Below are 4074 nucleotides of genomic sequence, written 5' to 3'. Positions count from 1 at the left end.
TGTCCGGAAGGATTTGTTCTCCCTGTTCTTTGGAAAGGCCTGGGAGAGGCAGAGGATTGTCTCCAACGGTCAGGGTGGAGCTTGAGTTCCCCCAGAAGACCCCGTGGCCCCGGAGCTGTTTCTCTTAGCGACCCTTCCTCTAGGACCTTGTTCAGAATGCTGCAAGCAACTTGGGCTTGCTGTGGCACTGAGGATGTTGCTTCTCCTTGCAGATGACGTTTTAACACTCCTCCTGCAAAATGCATGTCATAGTCCAGCTGCTTTGCAGCACAGGGAAAGAGATGAGGTTTCAGGGCCCAGCCCTGCATCCAGCACTGCACAGGCCCACTCACTCATAGACCCTGGAAGGCCTGCAGCCCCTCTGTGCCATCCCTGGGGGTCTTCAGGCAGCTCCTCCTGCCACAGGGCCAGGGCAGCCATGCTTGAGTTGCTGCAGCCAGAAAGGTTTGCTGGTCCCATTACTTCCTCATCAGCTGAGATGGAATCTCAGACAAGAATTGTGGCCTCTTTTGTTTAAAGACCCTGCTGCAAAGCTCATGTAACCATCTCCTGATAAGTTGCTAACCTAGCGTATCAACATCCTGCCTTCCTGTCTCACGCTGGGCCAACATGACCAAATAAAAAAAGAAGTTGAACCACAACGCCGAGGAAGACTACGGCCTTCATCTTCACGACCACCAGAGGGACAGAGACGACCCCCTAGCAACAGTGCACGCAGTCGCAGAATATACCAGGACGTGCTGCGTAATCCCGGAATTACCAAGATATAAAAAGGGACCCCGGCGGGGGTGAGGTGCGCGCCGTTGGCGGAGCCGAGACTCCCCGGCCGCCCAGCGCTGTTTTGCTTGCTGTTGCTTACTCAATACATTCCTTTCTATTATTAATGCAATGCTCTCTGAAAATTAATTAAGGGGGCAACATATAACAGGAAGGAGGTGGCTCGCGCTAGCTGCAGGTAGTTCAGCGGCTCGACCTTGACGTCATCTGCAAGGAGAAGCAACATCCTCAGTGCCACAGCAAGCCCAAGTTGCTTGCAGCATTCCGAACAAGGTCCTAGAGGAAGGGTCGCTAAGAGAAACAGCTCCGGGGCCACGGGGTCTTCTGGGGGAACTCGAGCTCTTCAAGCTCCAGAAATGACTGTCATGGGAAAGACTGAGAGTCATTTCTGGAGAGAGAGGAAAAGTTTATCACTTCTGAAAAATCCAAGGGGTGACAGCAAGTTTGTGTGCCCCAGGTGGTGTTTTGATGACCCGAGGAGATGCTCGGGTTCTCCACTCAGATGTAGGAGTGCAGTGGGGAGATTCTTGGGTGCTCCAGTGAGGTGCTTGTGTGTTCCAGGGAGGTGCTTCTGTGCTGCAGGAGTTGTATGGCAGGGGCAGAAACTTTTGTTAGGAGGGCAGAGGTTTGTGTGCTCCAGGGAGGCTTTTCTTCTGCCCCAGGGATATGCTTATGTGCCCCAGGGAGGTGCTTGTGTGCCCTGCGAATATCCTTGGGCTCTCTAGGAAGGTGCTTGATTCCGCTGGGGTCACTTGGAACCTCCGGAGTTGCCTGGATCCAGCAGAGAGCAGGTTGTGTGCTCCAGGGAGTTGCTGGACTGCACTAAGTGTGTTGTTCAGTGCTTTAGGGAGGTTCTTGGTTGTCCCGACAAGATGCTCGTGTTCCACAGGGAAGGGGATGAGTGACCCAGAGGCAGGTGCTGGTTGTCCCCAGGGAGGTGCTTGCCTACCATGGGAAAATGCTTGTACACCCAAGAAGATCCTTTGCTCCTCCAGGACGTTGCGTGATTTACCCAGGGAGGTTTCTCTGACCCGGGGCAGCATAGGATTTCTTCATAGAGGTGCTTCATCAATGGAGGGAATTCCTTGGTTCTTGAAAGATCTTCTGGGGTGACCTATGCAGGTGCTTGGGCACCCATGAGGTTATTCTACTGTTCCCCAGGGAGGTGTTTCATTCTTCCAAGGAGGTGCTTGGGTTCTCTATAGAGGTTCCTGGGTTCCTCCAAGAAATGCTTGTATGCCTTTGGGCGATGTCTTCGAGCATCAGCAGGAGATGGGTTCACAGCGGAAATTGTTCAGGTGAACCCACCTAGAGTTGGGATCTCCTGTGAGGTGCTGGAATGCTCTTGGAAGATGCCTGAGAGGGAAAAGGTAGTGCTTAGGTGTCCTGGGGAGATGCTTGTCTCCTCCAGCTCAATGCTCACGTGTCCTGCAGGAAGTATTTCTGATTTCAAGAGGTGCCTATATTCCCTGGGGAGATACTTGGGTGCCATGGAGGGTGCTTCAGGAAGATGCTTGTATTCCCAGGGGAGACTTTTACTTTCCCCAGGAACATGTTTGGCTTCTCCAGGGAGTTGCCAGAACGCTCCTTGGAAAAGACGGCTTGATCAGAGGACTTGTGCCGAGGTCCTGCTAGCAAGACTGGTGGTCTGGGGAGATTGTTGGCTGCTCCAGGGAGATGCCTGTGTGCTGCACGGAGAAGCCTGGGCATCCTTGGGATGTGCCTGTGTGCCTAATGGAGATGGTGGTGTGAATCAGGGCAGTGCTTTGCTACGGCGGATGAAGCGACACAAGCAGTCTGGCTGTGCTCTTTATTTTCCATTCAGGGGTGGAAAGCGGGAGAGCTTCCCAGCCCCTTTGCTCAGAGCTCCGCTGCTGCCTTCAGCATTCCCAGCACCTTCCCCTCCGTTGCGGTACCAGCATCTAGCGCTAGGGAGTCAGAAAGAAAAGAGGATGATCAGGTTGTGTACAGGCTGAACGCAGAGAAGTACTGCAGGCTTAGCTCGGGCCGTGCACGTAGGGGTCTGCTTCCCAGTGCACGTAGGGGTCTGCTTCCCATGAAGCTTCAAGGTTGCCGTCAGCTGCGACAGATGCCTAGTGCCCAAGCTCATCAGCCTGGGGCTGAGGCAGGGGGAGCGGAGGGCCCCGGAATGCCCTCTCTGTCCCAGTGCTGCCCCCACGGGAAGGACGGGCCTTGCAGCAGCGGGAAGCACCATCCCTTTCTGGAGATACTTACCAGGGGAGCCGCTGCTGCTCTTGCTGCAGCCGCTTTTCCTCCGCAGCACTTCTGAACACCCTTTGTTGACTGCGATGCGGCTCCGACCTTTTCAAAACTTGCAGTGCTCGTGGGGAAAGGTGGCTGCAACACCAGGACAAAGGGATCCCTCAGCCTCTGCCAGACACCCCTTCTGCCTCTCCCCTCATCCAGACCCTGCACCCACGCGGTGCCACGTGCACCCACCCTTTCGCCCTGTGATGAGTTTTAGGCCTTGGCGGTAACCAAGGTCATGCCCGCTTTAGGAGAAAGCCAAGGGTGTCATAGGCAAGCCCAGGACTCAGGGACCGGGCTGCTGGACATCTCCTGACATCGCTCAGCAGCTACTCGAGTGCCCCAGCACGTGAACGCAGCCGGCACACACTTACTCAGGCTGGAGGCTCTCCAGCTTGGCTGCCGCTCTCCACTCCTCTTCTGCGGCAGGGATCTGAACCTTCCTCCACCTCCTCACGACCTCCTTGCTCCTGGGCTGGGCTGGGGGATGGGGAATCCAATCATGTTGCCTGGTGACCTGATGCAAGGAGAAGACGCTCTCATCAGACAGGACTGGACACACGGGTGCTGTTTCCCAGAGGACCCCTTGAAAGGACCCTGCAGCAGGACCTGGGAAGCAGGCGACTCGGCACTGCCGGCCCACGTCTGGCTGCTGCTTTGATCCCTCGCTTTCTGCTGACAGCCTCTCCCTCACAGGGAGGAGCAGGCAAAGCCCTGCCCTGCGCCCTGGTGCCCGTCCTGCTCCCACCACCCTGGGACCTGCCCCCCTCGGAGCCCTGGCGGGGAGGATCGCTGCTCTTCTCAGCGGTGTTGGTCACTGCCAGTACCTGAGGTGTCTCTTGGTCCTCCCCCTGAGACCAGGCTTCCCAAGCAGCCATTTCTGCCCGGGCTTGCTTTATTCGCTTTTGGTACAAGGGCCATGAGCTCTTTGTTTGGTCCCACTGCGAGGACAGGTTCCAGACCTCCTGGAGGAAAACAAACAAAAAACACAACGGCAGACAGGATTGGTCTCAGCTGTTGGACCAAAGA

General features: G+C 55.9%; 1 long non-coding RNA gene across 1 annotated transcript; it reads right to left on the bottom strand.

Annotated features, from left to right (window-relative positions):
* Positions 1 to 214: 214 nt before the first annotated feature.
* Positions 215 to 3798, bottom strand: LOC139999949 (uncharacterized). Its single transcript, XR_011805345.1, has 3 exons — positions 3420 to 3798; positions 3013 to 3135; positions 215 to 2705 (listed from the first exon to the last, which is right to left on the bottom strand). It is a non-coding gene; the product is annotated as an uncharacterized lncRNA (long non-coding RNA).
* Between the last annotated feature and the right edge of the window lie 276 nt (positions 3799 to 4074).

Source organism: Anas platyrhynchos, chromosome 30 (assembly GCF_047663525.1).
Source record: "Anas platyrhynchos isolate ZD024472 breed Pekin duck chromosome 30, IASCAAS_PekinDuck_T2T, whole genome shotgun sequence".
NCBI classification, from domain to species: Eukaryota; Metazoa; Chordata; class Aves; order Anseriformes; family Anatidae; genus Anas; species Anas platyrhynchos.
The sequence above is the reverse complement of the archived record's forward strand: the minus strand, read 5'-3'. Positions and strand labels throughout refer to the sequence as shown.